This window comes from Triticum urartu, chromosome 3 (genome assembly GCF_003073215.2).
Source record: "Triticum urartu cultivar G1812 chromosome 3, Tu2.1, whole genome shotgun sequence".
Classification (NCBI taxonomy): Eukaryota; Viridiplantae; Streptophyta; class Magnoliopsida; order Poales; family Poaceae; genus Triticum; species Triticum urartu.
In genome coordinates this window covers 258978407-259000394 of record NC_053024.1, presented here as the reverse complement: position 1 = coordinate 259000394, position 21988 = coordinate 258978407, and positions in this window count along the sequence as shown.

Genomic DNA, 21988 nt, shown 5'->3' with positions numbered 1-21988 from the left:
TGAACATATGATCTTCCACCAAATAAACCAACTAGCATCAACTACAAGGAGTAATCAACACTACTGGCAACCTACTAGTACCAATCCCGGACTTTGAGACAAGAATTGGATACAATAGATGAACTAGGGTTTGGAGATGAGATGGTGCTGGTGAAGATGTTGATGGAGATTGCCCTCTCCCGATGAGAGGAGCGTTGGTGATGACGATGGTGATGATTTCCCCCTCCCGGAGGGAAGTATCCGCGGCAGAACAGCTCTGCCAGAGCTCTAGATTGGTTCCACCAAGGTTCTGCCTCGTGGCGGCGGAGTCTCATCCCGAAAAGTTCCTTCTGGTTTTTTTCTCATCGAAAGACTTCATATAGCAGAAGATGGACATTGGAGACCCACTAGGGGGGCCACGAGGTAGGGGGCGCTCCCTAGGAGGGGGGCGCACCCTCCACCCTCGTGAGCAGGGTGTGGGCCCCCTGGCCTTCATCTTTGGCGATGATTTTTCTTTATTTATTTTAAGATGTTCCATGGAGTTTCAGCACTTTTGGAGTTGCGTAGAATACGTCTCTTATATTTGCTCCTTTTCCAGCCCAGAATTCCAGCTGCTGGCATTCTCCCTCCTTACGTAAACCTTGTAAAATAAGAGAGAATAGCCATAACTATTGTGACATAAAGTGAAATAACAGTCCATAATGCAATAAATATCGATATAAAAGCATGATGCAAAATGGACGTATCACACACCGACCACATCAAGCCGGCAAGTTCGAAGACCCCAATGTACCCCGACGTCGATGACCCTCAAGTCCGTCTACGTGGTGATGCGCCAAGTACTTTTATCGCCATCTTTGGAATCGCCAAGAACGCCAAGACCCCTTTGTGGATTTCGACAAGTACGAACACCACCGTCGAAGACCCCGTGGATGTCAAGTTCCTTGCCGTGACCCCGAACATCTACGGAAACTTGTGCGACTAAGAATGTGAATGACTACCATCGCCAATATCGCTAGTACCACTACCATCGCCGAGGATCGATAGTACCACTACTTCCACTACCGTTGCCGCGAGAAGGACAACTTCCCACACCGACTCATGAACAACTACTTCCACGACGACCATGTACCACTACCGTCGCGAGAACGCCTACTTCCTTTACCGAACTCGAACCACTCCGTAATTGCACTTTTGGAAGGTATAACCGCCGGAACGATGCCCGTGGACCGTATGCATGTGATGTATTCTATGAGATGCCCATGTTTGCGCCTTGGTTGAATCGCTGCTTGCTCGGTCCTCCTCGTTTGCCGCTAACCCATGGGAACCCGGTTACCGGGATCACCCCACCATCTTGCATGACACACTCAGGTCACATTTCCTTTTTCACCGGTATCTCCATGAGCTACTGGAACCGACATGTTGTCGTGGCACCCCTTTCGTTTCTGCCACGATGACAAATGCTTCATAACATGCTCTTATCAACATTTTCATAAAATTGCTTAAAACTTGCACATGTGATCCTCATCATGATAATAACATTTAAATTGTTTAAAATTGTTGTTTGCATTTAAATTGCTAAATGCATATGGGGATTTACCAGAATTGTTGTTTGATGTTTCCGGCCCCATTTAAATTGCTTAGATGTGTAGTTTACTTTTGCCTCACCTCTTGCCATGTTTAACAACATTTAATATTGGTGGTTACATAAACGAGAGCAAACTAAATAATTGATGTGGTGTTTCGTCAATATGCAACTTGTTACATATTGAGCTCCACTTAACTTGTAGTGTTGTTTGTGCACTTTGCCATTCCATGCCTCTTTAAACCGGACATGCATCATACTTGATTGTGCATCATGCCATGTTTATGTGATGGTTGTTTACCATGTTGTTTGCTTCTTTCCGGTGTTTCTTCTTCTTGTTAGTTCCGGTAACGTCGCGTTTGTGAGGATCCGTTCGACTATGTCCATTTGTCTTCTTCATGGACTCGTTCTTCTTCCTTGCGGGATCTCAGGCAAGATGACCATACCATCGAAATCACTTATATCTTTGCTTGCTAGTTGTTCGCTCTATCGCTATGTCGCTCTACCTACCACCTGTTATATCATGCCTCCCATATTGCCATGTCAAGCCTCTAACCCACCTTTTCCTAGCAAACTGTTGTTTGGCTATGTTACCGCTTTCGCTCAGCCCCTCTTATAGCATTTCTAGTTGCAGGTGAAGTTGAAGATTGTTCCATGTAGGAACATGGATATGTTGGGATAACACAATATCTCTAATTTTAATTAATGCATCTATATACTTGGTAAAGGGTGGAAGGCTCGGCCTTATGCCTGGTGTTTTGTTCCACTCTTGTCGCCCTAATTTCCGTCATACCGGTGTTATGTTCCTTGATTTTGCGTTCCTTATGTGGTTGGGTGTTATGGGAACCCCTTGACAGTTCTCTTTGAATAAAACTCCTCCAGCAAGGCCCAACCTTGGTTTTACATTTGCCACCTAAGCCTTTTCCCTTGGGTTCTGCAGACTCAAGGGTCATCTTTATTTTAACCCCCGGGCTAGTGCTCCTCCGAGTGTTGGTCCAAACTAGGCGATGTCTGGCGCCCCCTGGGCAACCAGGGTCTATGCCAACCCGATGTCTTGCCCATCCGGTGTGCCCTGAGAACGAGATACGTGCGACTCCTACCGGGATTTGTCGGCACATCGGGTGGCTTTGCTGGTCTTGTTTTACCATTGTCGAAATGTCTTGTAACCGGGATTCCGAGAATGGCCGGGTCTTCCTGGGAGAAGGAATATCCTTCGTTGATCATGAGAGCTTGTGATGGGCTAAGTTGGGGCACCCCTACAGGATATAAACTTTCGAGAGCCGTGCCCGCGGTTATGTGGCAGATGGGAATTTGTTAATATCCGGTTGTAGACAACTTGACACTTGACTTAATTAAAATGAATCAACCGCGTGTGTAGCCGTGATGGTCTCTTTTCGGTGGAGTTCGGGAAGAGAACACGGTCTCGTGTTATGCTTGAACGTAAGTAGCTTCAGGATCACTTCTTGATCACTATAGCTTCTCGACCGTTGCGTTGCTTCTCTTCTCGCTCTCATTTGCGTATGTTAGCCACCATATATGCTTAATGTTGCACCTCCACCTCACTAACCTTCTCCTACCCATAAGCTTAAATAGTCTTGACCTCGCGGGTGTGAGATTGCTGAGTCCTCGTGACTCACAGATACTTCCAAACAGTTGCAAGTGCCAATGATACCAGTGCAGGTGACGCAACCCATCTCAAGTGGGAGCTCGATGAAGATCTTGATCGTTTTTTGTTTCATTTTCCTGTTGATCTGTAGTGGAACCCAGTTGGGACGATCAGGATCTAGCATTTGGGGTTGTCTTCTTTTATTTTGGTTCCATAGTCGGGCCTTTGATTGTACTTTGGATGATGTATGATTTAATTATGTATTGTGTGAAGTGGCAATTCTAAGCCAACTCTTTATCCCTTTCTTATTCAGTACATGGGATGTGTGAAGATTACCCCTCTTGCGACAAGCCTACCATGCGGCTATGCCTCTAAGTCGTGCCCCGACACGTGGGAGATATAGCCGCATTGTGGGTGTTACAAGTTGGTAATCAGAGCCATCCCCGACTTAGGAGCCCCCTGCTTGATCGAATCGCTGACGTTGTTGAGTCTAGAACAAAATGTTTTGAGTCTTAGGATTATATATATATCGGAGAGTAGGATTCTTTTTACTCCTCGGTCCCTTCCTCGCTCTAATGAGGCCTCCTGACGTAGAAGTTTTGACTCTCCTCTCCTCAAATTTCACGAATTTTTTTTAGGATCACGCGGGTATCCTGGAACCGTTCCGATAGTCTTGTGACGAGAACATTGTTCTTGGTGCCTCCTGACATTTAGGGGTTGTGGCAGTGTCTTGTGGAGTTGAGCTCCAAGGTGTTGTCATCACAATTTTATCGTTGCAGTTCTGGAATACCTGAGTTCGCGGACATCGAAAATCTCTTTTATGCAGCTGTTGGTGAGATAACCTCGACGCCACCCAGTACTGGGGTGGGAGTTCGGGAGTATTGCCATAACTCGTATAATGGATGCTTTTGGAAGGTTGAGGTACATGATTTTCCGAAGGTTTCTTGGTTATGTGTTGAAGGATGGATACAGCTGGATGTAGGAAGTGTTAGTGTGGGTGAGATATTATGCTTCCCCTGTATCCCCAACACCTGATTGCATAACCAGAAAGTTTCGGGAGTTTATAAGTAGGGATTCAAGTAGCTCCTAGAATAATCTTTCCAACAGACACATGATAATATATGGGATCTATCATATGTTTGTTTCCGGCTTATTTTGCAAGCCAATCTTTGTTTTGTTTTCAATTGTGGTATTCGAGTTGCTTCAATGTCAAGTGTTGATTCCATACCTTTTTCCTAAGCGGTATTCTCATACTTCTATGTGAATACCAATCCTTCTTGATCATCGAGGTTGTCATGTTAATTCTTTTCCAACCGGCGTGTTTCTCTTCAAGTGGATCTGATCATTTCAACATTCGCGAGATCAAATTCTCAGTTCTTTGCAACAGTGTTTGTTTCATCCGTCCCAAGTTTGCCTTTGTTTTTTCCGCCCACCCAACCCTTTTTCTTCAAGGACTCAGATTTCTTAATCAATTATCCATTTTATTCATGTGAAGCCTCTTCATTCTTTTGTTTCAATGTTTTTATCCGATGATTCTCAGGAAGATACTAGCGGAGCTTCAAGTTTATTATTCTTCGTTTTTTTTCTTCTCTGGTGGATTCAATTCAATATTTGTTGATCATATCCTTTTTCCTCGTTTCAAATATTTTTCCATACCGGTGCACTTCGTAATTTTTCACTTCTTGTTATTCATTTGTTCTAGAGTGCGGAAGATATCTCAGAAGGCTCGTCTTTTCATTCAAGATCCGTTCAACCTATTTCGAGGTTGTTATCTCATTCAAGTCATTTAATTCAACTGGTGCAATCTCTCTTTTAAATCGTTCAACAGTGTATCTTTTGAGTGGGCCCTAACCCACAGGTCTTTTCCCATGATCTTACCTGACTCTTCTAATTTTTCCGGAGCTATCCTCAAATTCTTTTCCAAGTTTGACGTAAGAATGGATTGTCATCAGTCATATGTCTTTCTTCAAGATCTTTCAAATTCTTTTCATCGTTGGATCTACCTCTTCGCTTTTGATTCTCCTGGAGTGTCTAAACAATTCATGGTCATGTTTCTCATCGTCATTCTCAGATTTTGAAGACCGAAGAAGAGTTTTTCCTCCAAATCTTATTCGTTCTCTCATAGATGCGTAGTTCAAGCTTGATGCCATCCTCTCATAACTGTTTTCGATTGTGAGAATTCTTTTCACCCATCCGGAGCAATTCAGGAGTCTTTTCAGTTTGATTCTCCATAGCCCATCATCTCAGAATTATTCATTCCAGCTTTCAACTCTCGTTCTCCAAATCTTACCGGTGCATCGCTCAAGTATTCCGTAGTCAGCTTGTGATCTCTTTGTTCTCATATATTTATATTCCCTCAAGTATCTCCATTCATTTTCTAATTCCTCCCGATGATTCGTTCTCTTTTCTTCATTCGTTTTCAATTCTTATGGTGGTTCATTCAAGATTCCTCCTCTCTTAGTATCATATCAATTCATTCGCTGTTTCCAAACCCCACTAGTGGATCCATCAAGACCTTCTCAAGTTTGCGCTATATCTATCTTAATCTTTTTTACGAGAATAAGTAGTATGCCAAATCCGTTGCTTGTCATAAAGTTAAATTGATGAAGGATAAACATACAGTAAATCTTATTCTTGTTTCCTTGAGGTAATTCAATTCTTTTCTTCCGGATTTTGTTCACGATGAGTGAATTATCGGTTCAAGTGCTTCATACTTTTCCTGGAGTTCCAAGATCTCTCAACTATATCACCACGAAGATTCATGTAAATCATTGCAAGGCTTCACCTTGTGTTTTCAATTTCTCTTCCTTCCTACCATTTCTTTTATTACCAGAGTTCTTCATGGAGACTCTACATGGTGGTTCGTCAAGGATTCTTTTCATTTTTAAATTGTTCTTCAAGATATCTCTCGAAGTTATGTTCTGCCAAGCTATACTCAAAATTTAACAGGGTGCTCAACACATGTTTTATTTTGATGAGTTCAAGCATTCTTCATCTTGCATTCCATAGTGCAATTCTTTCTACCGTATCAGTTGAGGTGGTGTTATGTCATTCTTGACAATTTGAGTTCGTGTTTCATGATTCACATGTTGTCAACAATGAGGTATTTTAAATCCATCAATTTCTTTATGGTGCTATCTTGGAAAAATTCACCTAAAGCCTTCCATTGGGAATGTTGCTATCATGGTGTTTGTCAATGATCCAAGTTTCTCCTTCTCTTCTCGGTGAAAGAGTTTTCATCTTCATGTTTCTCTCAAGCAATCAATTGTTTTCTGTAGTGGCATGTATTTGAAGGAAATAAGCCCTAGAGGCAATAATAAAGTTATTATTTATTTCCTTATATCATGATAAATGTTTATTATTCATGCTAGAATTGTATTAACCGGAAACATAATACATGTGTGAATACATAGACAAGCAGGTTGTCACTAGTATGCCTCTACTTGACTAGCTCGTTGATCAAAGATGGTTATGTTTCCTAACCATGGACATGAGTTGTCAATTTATTAACGAGGTCACATCATTAGGAGAATGATGTGATTGACATGACCCATTCCGTTAGCTTAGCACCCGATCGTTTAGTATGTTGCTATTGCTTTCTTCATGACTTATACATGTTCTTATGACTATGAGATTATGCAACTCCCGTTTACCGGAGGCACACTTTGTGTGCTACCAAACATCACAACGTAACTGGGTGATTATAAAGGTGCTCTACAGGTGTCTCCGAAGGTACTTGTTGGGTTGGTGTATTTCGAGATTAGGATTTGTCACTCCGATTGTCGGAGAGGTATCTCTGGGCCCTCTCGGTAATGCACATCACTTAAGCCTTGCAAGCATTGCAACTAATGAGTTAGTTGCGGAATGATGTATTACAGAACAATTAAAGAGACTTGCCGGTAACGAGATTGAACTAGGTATTGAGATACCGACGATCGAATCTCGGGCAAGTAACATACCGATGACAAAGGGAACACCGTATGTTGTTATGCGGTTTGACCAATAAAGATCTTGGTAGAATATGTGGGAGCCAATATGAACATCCAGGTTCCACTATTGGTTATTGACCGGAGACATGTCTCGATCATGTCAACATAGTTCTCGAACCTGTAGGGTCCGCATGCTTAACGTTTCGATGACTGTTATATTATGAGTTTGTGTGATTTGATGTACCGAAGGTAGTTTGGATTCCCGGATGAGATCGGGGACATGACAAGGAGTCTCGAAATGGTCGAGACGTAAAAATCGATATATTGGACGACTATATTCGGACATCGGAAAGGTTCCGAGTCATTCGGGTATTTTCGGAGTACCGGGGAGTTACGGGAATTCACTGGGAGAAGTATTGGGCCGTATTGGGCCATACAGGAATAGAGGAGAGAGGTCAAAAGGAAGGAGGCGCCCCCCCCCCCCTCTGGTCCGAATTGGACAAGGGGTGCAGCCTCCTTTTCCTTTTCCCTCTCCCCCTCTTTCCTTCTCTCCTACTCTGGAAAGGAAAGGGGAATATCTACTCCTAATGGAGCAGTTGGTAGTCTCCGCCGGTCAATTTTCGTCCCACCACTTTCGTCCGGGTTTTTTCATAGGTTAACCTTCGTAGATTTTTTTTCGTTCCGTCCACCAACTCCCCTTCGTTGGTTTTACGGTCGCGATAGAACTGGTGGAATCCCTCTGTCAATCCCTCGCTAGCCCTGCCTCGTCTCCCGTATCCAGTCGCAACCGCCGCCACACCTGGCGACCCCTGCGCAGCACACCCACGCCGCCAGACAGCCCCGCCGCCCATACCTGTCGTCCCCTGCGCCACCCATCCCTGCCTCGCCCCGCCCACCGCCTCCCCTTCACGCCGGTGCGCGCTCGCCTCGCCTGCACCGGTCGCCACGGACCTCCGCCACTGTCGATCTGTGGGAGGCCACCGCACAACCCCATGCACGCCTCCGCCTCCATCGATCCTAGGGAGGGTGCCCCCGATCTCAGGAAGGCTGCCGCGGATCAGGTCTGCCTACACCCTAAACCCTTCGTCCATCTCTCTATCGATGACGCCGAGGAGTTTGAACTCAGCGCTCAACCTCGTCAAATTGATGCGGTGGCTAGCTTCTCCCCGAGAAGATGATCTAGGCGTCGACCGCTTTGCCATTATCGCCGACGAGTCTGAGCTCGCCCCGCCTCAACTGCAGGGAGAACGTCTCATCAAAATGGTGGGGTTGTGGCTGCGGCGACACACTCCTCTATTTGTTTTCCCGGGATGCTGACATCGTAACCGAGGGCGGGGCGACTGCGAATGGGGCCCGATGACAACAGGAACGGGATCCGGTGGTGTGCTAGAGTGGCGAGGGGGGGCGGTGTCCTACATCCCTGCCAAATCTTGACCCCCCTCGTTGTGTAGTATAGTAGACGGGGTGCAGCCTCCCTGTCGTGCTCGGTTGCCTTCGGTGCAGGCTCTGATTGTGTACAGATGCCCATGGTTTCTGTCTTGATTTAATCACATCTTCAAGTGAGGTGATTGTGCTTCTTTGTGTTCTCAAGGAAGTCGACCTGTGTTTTCACTTTTTGTGCAGGTTTATTATGTTGATGGAACTACCACCATGTCCACCCATGAAAGGAAGGCCAGCATAGACAACAGATGTTCTCTCACCATCAGTGTTTCATGTTCTCACTACCAGCGTTTCAGAGGCCACTTGTGATGCTGGCACACATTGTCTGTATACATGTGGTATGTACCTGACTTATTCAAGTATGCAACTACAGGACTGAGCCAGATACGTTAAATAAAAGGTTTTATGATATTAAGCATTAAATAAAAGGTAAACATGAAGCTCTTGCATCATTCCCCATACTGATTCCTACAAATTTTCCTGCAGAACTAGTACACATTAGTTTTGAAGTAAATACTCCATCCATCTACTAATAAATGGCCATTTCATATTTTTATAGTATCTAACTTTGACAATTGATTATACCAACAAAATATGAGTTATATGCCATTGGATGCACATTTGAAAGATTCGATAATATATTTTTATGACATACAACCCATATTCTTATGAAATGGGTGCAGATGCATAATTTTGTTGGTATAATATTGTCAGGTTTGACTCACTTGTTCTCACTCTGCAGAATATCAAGTTTGATGACGATGATGATTGAAAAGAAGAGGATGAAGCACGTAAGTTTCCATCTGAGCTTATATTCATATGACTGCTACCTAGATGTACTGACTATTGTAGCCTGTACCTTGACTAAAAGTGTTTATGTTTGCTCATATTGATGAGTCAAACAGAACAGTACTATTAATTAGTTGAGGGGCAGAGTGGTCTCTCTGATTGTCATGATGATTGCAACCAAAACTGAGATAAATAGATCTCCAATGCAGGGTCTTGATATTCTTGAAGGCACTAGCTAACTGAACTTCTGTTTTTCATCCTTATATCTGCAGTAGAAAAATTGGAGTTCGGGGTACGGGGGTGAGGGAGTCCTAGATTAGGGGGTATCCGGACAGCCGGACTATAACCATTGGCCGGACTCTTGGACTATGAAGATACAAGATTGAAGACTTCGTCCCGTGTCTGGATGGGACTTTCCTTAACGTGGAAGGCAAGCTTGGCAATACGGATATGTAGATATCCTCCCATTGTAACCGAGTCTGTGTAACCCTAGCCCCCTCCGGTGTCTATATAAACCGGAGGGTTTAGTCCGTAGGACACAATAACAACAATCATACCATAGGCTAGCTTCTAGGGTTTAGCCTCTCTGATCTCGTGGTAGATCTACTCTTGTACTACCCATATCATCAATATTAATCAAGCAGGAGTAGGGTTTTACCTCCATCGAGAGGGCCCAAACCTGGGTAAAAACATCATGTCCCTTGTCTCCTGTTACCATCCGCCTAGACGCACAGTTCGGGACCCCCTACCCGAGATCCGCCGGTTTTGACACCGACATTGGTGCTTTCATTGAGAGTTCCTCTATGTCGTCATCATCAGGCTTGATGGCTCCTTCGATCATCGTTAGCGATGCAGTCCAGGGAGAGACTTTTCTCCCTGAACAGATTTTTGTATTCGGCAGCTTTGCACTGCGGGCCAATTCGCTTGGCCATCTGGAGCAGATTGAAAGCTACGCCCCTGGCCATCAGGTCAAGTTTGGAAGCCTAAACTACACGGCCGATATCCGCGGAGACTTGATCTTCGACGGATTCGAGCCCCTGCCGAGTGCGTCGCACTGTCTCGATGGGCATGATTTAGCTCTGCCACCGAACAGTGTCCTGGAGACCGCACCTGCAGCCGCTCCGACCTTTAATTCAAAGGCAACTGCGCCATCTGAGGGCGGGTGGTTAGACCCCTCCGCGGAGGCAGCAGCCTCAACGGAGATCGAACCGAACACCAACCTTATCCTTCGCGAGGCCCGTGACTCCCCATCACCGGACTCTCCTCCGGACTCTGGACCATACGCACCCCTGCCAATCGAATCCGATTGGGCGCCAATCGTGGAGTTCACTGCTGCGATATCTTTCAGCACTCGCCCTTCGGCGACATACTGAATTCACTAAGGTCTCTCTCTTTGTCAGGAGAGTCCTGGCCGGATTATGACTGGCAAGATTGGGATGCGGACGATGAAGAAATTTGACGCCCACCCACCACCCACTTCATCTCCGACATGCTTGACTTCGACTCCGAAGACATCGACGGTATGGACGACGATGTAGGAGACGAACAGGAACCAGCGCCTATAGGGCACTGGAAAGCCACCTCGTCGTATGACATATATATGGTGGACATACCCAAAGAAGGCAATGGCGACGGAACAGCGGAGGATGACCCCTCCAAGAAGCAACCTAAGCGCCGGCGTCAGCGGCGCCGCTCTAAGTCCCGCCAAAGCAAAAACGATGATTCCGGCACAGGAGATAATAACACCCCGGACAGTGCCGAAGACAACCCCCTCCAGCAAGATTCGGCACAGGAGGATGGAGAAGCCAGCCCTCATGAGAGAGCGGCAGATAGAGAGGAAGAGGATAATAATTACATACCTCCCTCCGAAGACGAGGCAAGCCTCGGCGACGACAAATTTGTCATGCCTGAGGATCCCATTGAGCAAGAGCGCTTCAAGCACCGGCTTATAGCCATGGAAACTAGCCTTAAGAAAAAGCAGCAGCAGCTTAGAGCTGATCAAGACTTGCTAGCCGACAGATGGATTGAAGTCCTTGCGGCCGAGGAATATGAACTCGAACGCCCCTCCAAAAGCTACCCAAAACGTAGGTTGCTACCCCGGTTAGAGGAGGAAGCATCTAAACCTACGTCCCCAGCGTATGACGCGGCTGACCGGCCACCTCGTGGCCGCGACAGAGAGGCCTCTCGGCCCACAACTCAAGCCGCACCTCGGCGCCACTCAAAAAATACCAAGGCTCGGGGAAACGCGCTAGACCTGCGAGATATATTGGAGGACAAAGCAAGGCAAACAAGATCGATCTACGGATCGCGTGGGCGCCCCACGACACGAGACGATAACCGTCACGCGGGATACAACAAAAGTAAATCCAGCCAGGTCGAACACAACAGACAAAAGTCATTCGAGCTGCGTCGTGATATAGCCCAGTACAGAGGCACCGCACACCCTTTATGCTTCACAGATGAGGTAATGGATCATCAAATCCCAGAGGGTTCCAAACCCGTGAATATCGAATCATATGATGGTACGACAGATCCTGCGGTATGGATCGAGGACTATCTCCTTCATATCCACATGGCCCATGGTGACGATCTACACGCCATCAAATATCTCCCACTCAAGCTTAAAGGACCAGCCCAGCATTGGCTCAATAGCTTGCCAGCAGAATCCATAGGTTGTTGGGAGGACCTGGAAGCCGCATTCCTCGACAACTTCCAGGGCACCTATGTGCGACCACCAGATGCTGATGACTTGAGCCACATAATTCAACAGCCAGAGGAATCGGCCAGGCAATTCTGGACATGGTTCCTAACTAAGAAAAATCAAATCGTCGACTGTCCGGATGCAGAGGCCCTTGCAGCTTTCAAGCATAACATCCACAACGAGTGGCTTGCCCGGCACCTTGGATAGGAAAAGCCGAAATCTATGGCAGCCCTCACGACACTCATGACCCTCTTTTGCGCGGGAGAAGATAGCTGGCTAGCTCGTAGCAATAACATGTCAAAGAGCCCTGGTAATTCGGATACCAAGGACAGCAATGGCAGGTCACGTCGCAACAAGCACAAGCGCCGCATTAACAGCGACAATACCAAGGATACGATAGTTAATGCCGGATTCAGAGGCTCTAAGCCCGGTCAACGGAAAAAGCCATTCAAAAGAAGCACTCCGGGCCCGTCCAGTTTGGACCATATACTCGATCGATCGTGTCAGATACATGGCACCCCTGACAAGCCAGCCAACCACACTAATAGGGATTGTTGGGTGTTCAAGCAGGCCGGCAAGTTAAATGCCGAAAACAAAGACAAGGGGCTACATAACGACGACGAGGAGGAGCCCCGACCGCCGAACACCGGAGGACAGAAGGGGTTTCCCCCACAAGTGCGGACGGTGAACATGATATATGCAACCCACATCCCCAAGAGGGAGCGGAAGCGTGCGTTAAGGGACGTATACGCGTTGGAGCCAGTCGCCCCAAAGTTCAACCCATGGTCCTCCTGCCCGATCACTTTCGATTGCAGGGACCACCCCACTAGTATCCGCCATGGCGAATTTGCCGCATTGGTTCTAGACCCGATCATTGACGGATTTCACCTCACTCGAGTCCTTATGGACAGCGGTAGCAGCTTGAACCTGCTTTATCAGGACACAGTGTGCAAAATGGGCATAGATCCCTCAAGGATTAAACCCACAAAAATGACCTTTAAGGGCGTAATACCAGGTGTAGACGCCCATTGCACAAGCTCAGTCACACTAGAAGTGGTCTTCGGATCCCCGGATAATTTCCGAAGCGAGGAGTTAAACTTCGACCTAGTCCCGTTCCGCAGTGGCTATAACGCACTGCTCGGACGAACCGCATTTGCAAAATTCAATGTGGTGCCGCACTATGCATACCTCAAGCTCAAGATGCCAGGACCTCGGGGGGTCATCACAATCAATGGAAACACAGAGCGCTCTCTCCAAACCGAGGAGCACACTGTGGCCCTCGCACTAGAAGTGCAAAGCAGCCTATCAAGGCAATTCTCCAGTCCGGCGATCAGACGTCCAGACATCATCAAGCGTGCCCGAAGTAATCTGCAATAGGACCGCCTGGCACGTTCTGAGCTCGGATAGCAATGCGGCCCCTACCCCAGCCCCATCCAAATGGTGACACACGTGCCATGCGTACACAATTACGCATTAAAAATACCATGGGCACAGGGGAGGGGCACGACTACGGCACGCCCCGAAACGCGGCTCAACCGCACTAGGGGCTCCCTACTTTGTTATTTTTTCTCTCTTCCAGGACTTCACTCTCTGGAAGCCCTGTCCGGCAATATAATCGCCGAACACACGATGCAAGGACCAGGGGGGCCGGAAGCTACGTCGCATCATGGAACTCCCAGGTGGTCTCTATAACGAGCAAAATACCCGCTTTCACTACCATTCCGCAGCTTACCCTTGGAAGAGACATGGCAAATAGTCCCATTTTCTGCTTATCGCACTACTTGTATCATTTTTGCTTCAATGCATCTTTTCGAATAAACAATGCATAGCTTCAGTCTATTTTTTGCAATTTTCTTTTATATATGTGTTCATTAATGACACCTTGCAACCGTACACTTTGGTACGGCCAATACACCAGGGGCTTAAGTACCCCACAATATGGTGTGAGAAGTCCGAACACTTCCACAAGTGCGGCACCCCGAACTTATAGCATTATATGCATCAGCTCCGAATCATGTCTTTGGTCAATAGTTGGGTTTGCCCGGCTCCCATGTTTTGGTACCTTACGTTCCGCTATATCGGCTAAGGTAGCACTGGGAGAACTACTGCGATTGTGCCCCGGTTCAGCTGGGCTAAGCACCTCAGTAGAGAAAGTAAAACTGACTATCATGATAGGGCGAGAGTTGGTCGCTGTTCGAGAGGTTTCGAGTCCCTAAAGACTTATGCCGCTTAGGGCGAGGAGCCGGCTTTATCCGGCCTAGGCGTGTATAGCACCCCAAACTCGGTCTTCCAAACACTAGGGGCTTCGCCAAAATTTAAAATTATAGAATTCTCTGGCTAAGTGAGAGTGATAACGCATTATATTCCAGTTGCCTTGTTCGTCGTGCTGAGCACCTCCCTCGAAGGACCCAAGAATGGGAAAAAGAGTGCTCAGGTTTATCCCGAACACCCCAGCACTCGTGGCATGGGGGCAGAAGCCGACGACTCGCCATCTCTCAGATTTAATAAACGGTCATATAGAAGGTAATATTTTAAATTCAAACAAGAGTTGCATAGCGCATATGAAAAAGTTTTCAGTGTACAGGATCACAAATGCAAGTTCACTCAAAAATTACATCCTGGGAACATTCATCCGCCACAAGGCGGGCACCCTTCAGGACGCCCTCATAGTACATCTCGGGGTTGCGATGCTCCTTGCCCTGCGGTGGCCCGTCCTTCACCAGCTTCTCAGCATCCATCTTGCCCCAGTGTACTTTAACACGGGCAAGCGCCCTGCGGACGCCCTCGATGCAGAAGGAGCGCTTGATGACTTCAAGCCACGGACAGGCATCCGCCAGCCGCCTCACCAGCCCAAAGTAGCTCCCAGGCATGGCCTCTCTAGGCCACAGCCGGACTATAAGACCCTTCATGGCCTATTCGGCCACCTTATGGAGCTCGACTAATTGCTTCAGCTGGTCGCGCAAGGGCACCGGGTGTCCGGCCTCAGCATACTGAGACCAGAACACCTTCTCCGTCGAGCTCCCTTCCTCGGCCTGGTAGTAGGTGGCGGCATCTGACACGCTGCGGGGAAAATCTGTGAACGCTCCTGGAGAGCTCCGAACTTGGGTAAGTAACAAGTAATTCACTTTCACGTGCTTGCTTTGCATAATGAATGCCTTACCCGCCGCTATCTTCTTCATCGCCTCAATTTCCTGGAGGGCTTTTTGGGCTTCGGCCTTGGCGGACTTGGCGCTTTCAAGGGCCGCCGCGAGCTCAGACTCTCGCGTCTTCGAGTCAAGCTCCAAACTCTCCTGTTTTTTCACGAGAGCCTGGAGCTCTTGCTGCACCTCCTCCACCCGCGCTTCCTGTTTCCCTCGCTCGGTGCGCTCCACGGCCGCTTTGTTTTCGGCCTCGGATAGCGCTTGCTGCAGGGTCGCCACCTCATTCGTGACCCCTGCCATAGCCACAACGATCCTGTCATTTTTCGCAACCACATATTTTTAATATACTTACACAGGGTATTACTTACCTTCTTTCTCCTCGAGCTGCTTCTTGGCAAGGCCGAGCTATTTCTCAGACCGCTCGAGGCTCTGCTTCAACGCATCGACCTCCGCAATCAGTGCGGCAGAGGTGTAACGCCCCGAGACCGATGTGCCAGGTGTCGTCCAGTTATTCGCTGCTGTTGCGTTATCATTTTCTTGCGTGTTGCATCTTATCATGTCATCATCCGCATTGCATCTTCATGTTTTCAAAACTTGCATTTGTCCCGGCCTCCTCGTTCCGCCCGTTGTCCGTTCTGAGCCCAACCACACTTGCACGCGCCCGCGGCACGTCCGAAATATTATTTTATAAGTGGCTGGAAAATGTTCTCGGAATGGGTTGAAAGTTGGCATGTGGTGTTGTTATGTTATAGGTAGGCCGCCTGCCAAGTTTCATCGCATTCGGAGTTCGTTTGAAAGCCCAACGGATAACTATAGCGACATTATAGTCGGTCTATCGTCGGACGTTTTCGATCTACGGAAACAGTTGCCGGGTTGCACTCCTCTCCTCTCATCTCAGCCCAACCTCTTTTCGCAACCCACTTGCTAGCCCACCTATCTAACCCCCTCCGCTCCGGGTCGTCCGATCGAGATCGAACGGCTCCGGAAAGGACTAAAACCCCCAACCCTAGCTCCTCCTGCCTTATATAGACCCCCTCCATGCCATTTTGGGCCTTCTCCTTCCTCCTCCTCGAAATCCACGCCCCCAATCATCAGCCAGCCGCCTCCCACCTCCTCTCCTCTATTTCCGGCGCCGGCCACCCCTCCACCGCCACTTGGTGCTCTCTGATTGGCTGCGCCGCCACTCAGCGCCGCCCGTGGCCAGTGGCAAGCCGCCACGTCGCCTCCCCGTGCCCTCCACCACACCGCGGCCCTCCAGGCCCGGCCGCAGCCCGCTCGGCTAGAAGTGGCCCACCGACGGATCCCGCGAGCCCCGAGCCCCTCCAACCTCCCGCGCCTGGATCGGACAGCGCCCGATCTCCATCACCGCCGTCTTGCACTCGCCGGCCACCGGAGCCTCGCCGCCGACGAGCACCTCCGACCCAGGCCATTGCCCCGCGCCCCCTCTCCTTTCTTCTCCCTCCATTTCGCTCTCTCTGCTCCTCACCAGTGTCGCCTCCCTGCAGGAACCGCCGCCGCCATGGGAGTTCGCTGGAGCCGGAGCTCCCTCGGCGTCGCCCTCGCCTCCCGCCGCTGGATTCGCCCAAAAACTGAGCCGCCACCTCCGGATCCGTCATCCTCCGACGCCCTTCGCTCGGGCCCGCCGCCACCTGCTCGGCGGAGCGCCGGAGTCGCCACCGCCTCACTCGATCGGGAGGTCCCCGATCCGCACCTGCCCGTTGACCGCGTGTGGGCCGGCCCATCTCTCCAGCCAGGCCCAGCCACTCCTCTACTACACCGCGCCAGCCCAGCGCGCCCCTCCTGGCTACCTCTCCACAGTTCTGGGGAAGGCCCATGGTGAGAACAGATGCGGCCCGTGCCATATTTTTTCCCAATTCGACGAGTTTAGCTATTTTTTCTAGAGACAGCAGTTTTACAGAAAAGACCTTCAACTTCATGCATATAATAACTCACAATTGGTGCATCGGTTTAAAATGAATTATATATGAAAGTTGCTTAGAATTTTGTGTAGATTAATAATATCCAACTTTCACCTATGTTTAAAATGTTTAAAATGCTGTTTGTTTAAATTTGCTTAAATAACTTGCTAAAATGATTTATTTCATAACTATTTAACCGTAACTCGGAATTAAATAATCTTTATATGTAAATGGGATAGAAAAATGCCTAGTTTAACATGATGTAATTGTTTTGCATGTTTAATAACTCTAAAATAATGTTTAGGGCAGAACAGTACCAAATCTATAATATGCTCATGAGGAGTTTCCGGAATTGTTGTTCGCTGCTTCCGGCCTCATTTAAACTTGACTAGATAGGTAGTTTACTTTGCTTCACCTCTTGCCATGCTAACAACATTTAATCTTGTTGAGTACATAAACGAGAGAGAACTAAGATAAGGCATGTGGTGTTCCGTCAATATGCAACTCGTTGCATATTGAGCTCCACTTAACTTGTAGTGTTGTTTGTGCATTTTGCCATGCCATGTTTCATTAAACCGGACATGCATCATACTTGATTGTGCATCATGCCATGTTCATGTCGTGGTTGTTTACTATGTTGTGTGCTTTCTTTCCGGTGTTGCTTCTTCAGATTGGTTCCGGTAACGTCGTGCTTGTGAGGAACCGTTCGTCTACGTCCATTTGTCTTCTTCATGGACTCGTTCTTCTTCCTTGCGGGATTTCAGGCAAGATGATCATACCCTCGAAATCACTACTATCTTTGCTTTGCTAGATGCTCGCTCTTTTGCTATGCCTATGCTGCGATACCTATCACTTGCTTATCATGCCACCCATATTGTTGAACCAAGCCTCTAACCCACCTTGTCCCAGCAAACCGTTGATTGGCTATGTTACCGCTTTGCTCAGCCCCTCTTATAGCATTGTTAGTTGCAGGTGAAGATTGAAGTTTGTTCCTTGTTGGAACATGGAGATGTTGTTCCTTGTTGGAACATGTTTACTTGTTGGGATACCACAATATATCTTATTTAATTAATGCACCTATATACTTGGTAAAGGGTGGAAGGCTCGGCCCTATGCCTGGTGTTTTGTTCCACTCTTGCCGGCCTAGTTTCCGTCATATCGGTGTTATGTTCCCGGATTTTGCGTCCCTTACGCGGTTGGGCTATGATGGGAACCCCTTGACAGTTCGCCTTAAGTAAAGCTCTTCCAGCAATGCCCAACATTGGTTTTACCATTCTCCACCTAGCCGTTTTCTTTCCCTTGAGTCGGCCGGCTCAAGGGTCATCATTATTTTAACCCCGGGCCAGTGCTCCTCTGAGTGTTGGTCCAACCTGTCAGCTACCGGTGGCCACCAGGGGCAACTCTGGGCTGGCCTACCCGTACCTAGGACAATCTGAGTGTGCCCTGAGAAAGAGATATGTGCAGCTCCTATCGGGATTTGTCGGCACATTCGGGCGGTGTTGCTGGTTTAGTTTTACCCTGTCGAAATGTCTTGTTGTACCGGGATACCGAGTCTGATCGGAATGTCTCGGGAGGAGGTCTATTCCTTCGTTGACCGTGAGAGCTTGTGATGGGCTAAGTTGGGACACCCCTGCAGGGATTTGAACTTTCGAAAGCCGTGCCCGCGGTTATGGGCAGATGGGAATTTGTTAACGTCCGGTTGTAGAAAACCTGAAAGTCGACCTTAATTAAAATGAATCAACCGCGTGTGTAACCGTGATGGTCTCTTTCCGGTGGTTCGGGAAGCGAACACGGTTGTTGGAGTTATGCTTGATGTAGGTTGTTATAGGATCACTTCTTGATCATACTTTTATCGACCGTGCTTTGCCTTCTCTTCTCGCTCTCTTTTGCGTATGTTAGCCACCATATATGCTAGTCGCTCGGTGCAGCTCCACCTCCTAACTTTACCTTACCCATAAGCTTAAATGGTCTTGATCGCGAGGGTGCGAGATTGCTGAGTCCCCATGGCTCACAGATACTTCCAAAACCAGCTTGCAGGTGCCGATGAGTCCGTGCAGATGACGCAACCAAGCTTAGGAGGAGCTTGATGAAGATTTTGTCCTTTGTGTTGTTTCGTTCTAGTTGATCAGTAGTGGAGCCCAGTTGGGGTCGACCGGGGACCTTTTGTCGCATTTGGGGTTCTTCTTTTATTTTGGCTCCGTAGTCGGGCCTTGATTGTATCTAATTGATGTAATGCTTTATTCATGTAATTGGGTGAAGTGGCGATTGTAAGCCAACTATGTATCTCTTTCCCTTATTATATTACATGGGTTGTGTGAAGATTACCTCACTTGCGACATATGCCTTCAATGCGATTATGCCTCTAAGTCGTGCCTCGACACGTGGGAGATATAGTCGCATCAAGGGTGTTACAAGTTGGTATCAGAGCCTTCCCCGACCTTAGGAGCCCCATTGCTTGATCGTTTTTAGCGGCTGAGTCGTGTCTAGAAAAATGTTTTGAGTCTTTTAGGAATTATATATCGGAGAGTTTAGGAATTCTTTTTACTTCCCAGTCTCCTCATCGCTCTGGTAAGGCATCCTGACGTAGAGTTTTGGCTCTTCTCTTCTCAAATTTCACTAAAAAAATTTAGGATCACGCGGGTATCTTGGAATCGTTCCGATGGTTTTATGATGAGAACATTGTCTTGGTGCCTCCTGTCAGGGGTTTAGTGGAAGTGTCCCGGGGAGTTGAGCTCTGAGGTGTTGTCGTCATAATTTTATCGTTGCAGTTCTGGAATACCTGACTTTAGTACGCCGACATCGAAAATCTCTTTTATGTAGTTCGTTGGTGAGATAACCTCGACGCCACCCAGTACTGGGGCGGGAGTTCGGGAGTATTGCCATAACTTGTATAATGGATGCTTTCGAAGGTTAAGGTAGATGATTTCCGAAGGTTTCTTGGTTATGTGTTGAGGGATGGATACAGCTGGATGTAGGATTTGTTAGTTCTGGGTGAGATATTATGCTTCCCCTGTATCCCCAACACCTGATTGCATAACCGGAAAATTTTGGGAGTTTATAAGTGGGAATTCAAGTAGCTCTTAGGATATCTTCCCGACAGATGTATGATATGAAATTGGGGTTCGACGTCTAGTGGTCCGCCTATTCACGGTCGGTTTTACAGTGGTCTCGTTGTGTCTTAATGAGTCCTTGTCTATGCCGACTCGGGGACGCTTCGTATGTCATGTGCACTGCCTTGTACATGATGGTGTTGTACGATCGAGCCCGTGTAGGCCCCACCACGAAAACTTCGGACGAAATCTCTATCATATGTTTGTTCCGGCTTATTCCGCAAGCCAACCCATTGTTTTTGTTTTGATTTGTGGTATTGAGTTTCTTCAATGTCAAGTGTTGATTCCATACCTTCCCCAAATGGTGTTTTCATACTCCGATGTGAATACCAATCCTTCATGATAATCGAGATTGTCATGTCAATCCTTTTTCACCGGCGTGTTTCTCTTCAAGTGGATCCGATCTTTTCAACATCCACAAGATCAAGTATCAGTTCTTCTCAACGGTGTTTGTTTCATCCGTTCCAAGTTGTCTTTGTTTTCCCGCCCACCCACCCTTTTTCTTCGACGACTCAGATTTCTTAATCTAGTATCATCTTATTGATGAGAAGCCTCTCCATTATTTTTCCTTCATGTTCTTATCCGGTGATTCTCATGAAGATCCTAACGGAGCTTCAAGTTCATCATTATTTGCTCTTTTCTTCTCCGGTGGACTGAACTCGAGCTTTTGTGTTGATCATATCCTTTTCCTCGTTCCGGTGCACCTCATAATAATTCACTTCTCGCTATTCATTTGTTCCGGAGTGCTCAAGATATCTCGAAGATTCGTGTTTCCACTCTGCTTTCATTCAAACTCTTTCGAGGATGTTATCTCTTTCAAGTCATTTAATTCAACCGGTGCAATATCTTTCAAGTAATCATTCCAACGGTGTTTATTTTGAGTGGGCCCTAACCCACAGGTCTTTTCCCAGGATCTTACCTGACTCTTCTAATTTTCTGGAGTTATTCTCAAATTCTTTTCTAAAGTTTGACGTAAGAATGAATTATCATCAGTCAAATGTCTTTCTCCAAGATCTTTTAAAATTCTTTTCATCGTTGGCTCAACCTTTACATTCTTCATTCCGGAGTGCCTCAATAATTCTTGGTGGTGTTCTCATCGTCATTCTCAACATTTGAAGACCGAAAAAGATTTTCCTCTAAATCTTGCTCCTTTCTCTTCAAGATTTATGGCTCTAGCTTCGTGCCACCCTCTCTTAATTGTTTTGATTGTGAAAATTCTTTTCGCCCATCCGAAGCAAATTCAAGAGTCTTCTCAATTTGATTCTCCGGAGCCCATCATCTCATAATTATTCATTCTCAGCTTTTAGCTCTCCTTCTCCAAATCATACCGATGCATCATTCAAGTATATTCTATAATCAGCTCATGATCTTTTGTTCTCGTGGATCTAATTTCCCTCAAGTATTTTCATTCGTTCTCTAATCCTTTCCGGTGATTATCCCTTTACATCGTTCTTTGTCAATGCTTACGGTGGTTCGTTCAAGATTTTTTCTTCTTTCTTATCATATCAATTCATTCGTTGTTTTCTAATTCTACCGGTGGTTCGTTGAAGACTTTCTCAAGTTTGCGCTATATCTCGCTTAATCCTTTCTACGAGAATAAGTAGTATGCCAATTCCATTGATTGTCATCAATTTAATTGGTGAAGGATAAGCATAATGTAATTCTTATTCTTGTTTCATCCAAGTGATTAATTCCTTATTCTGGAGGCTCACAAGATTCTTGATCTCAATTGTTCATCTTATCTTTTCTTCCCGGAGTTCCAACCTCTTTCAATTATATTACAACGGAGA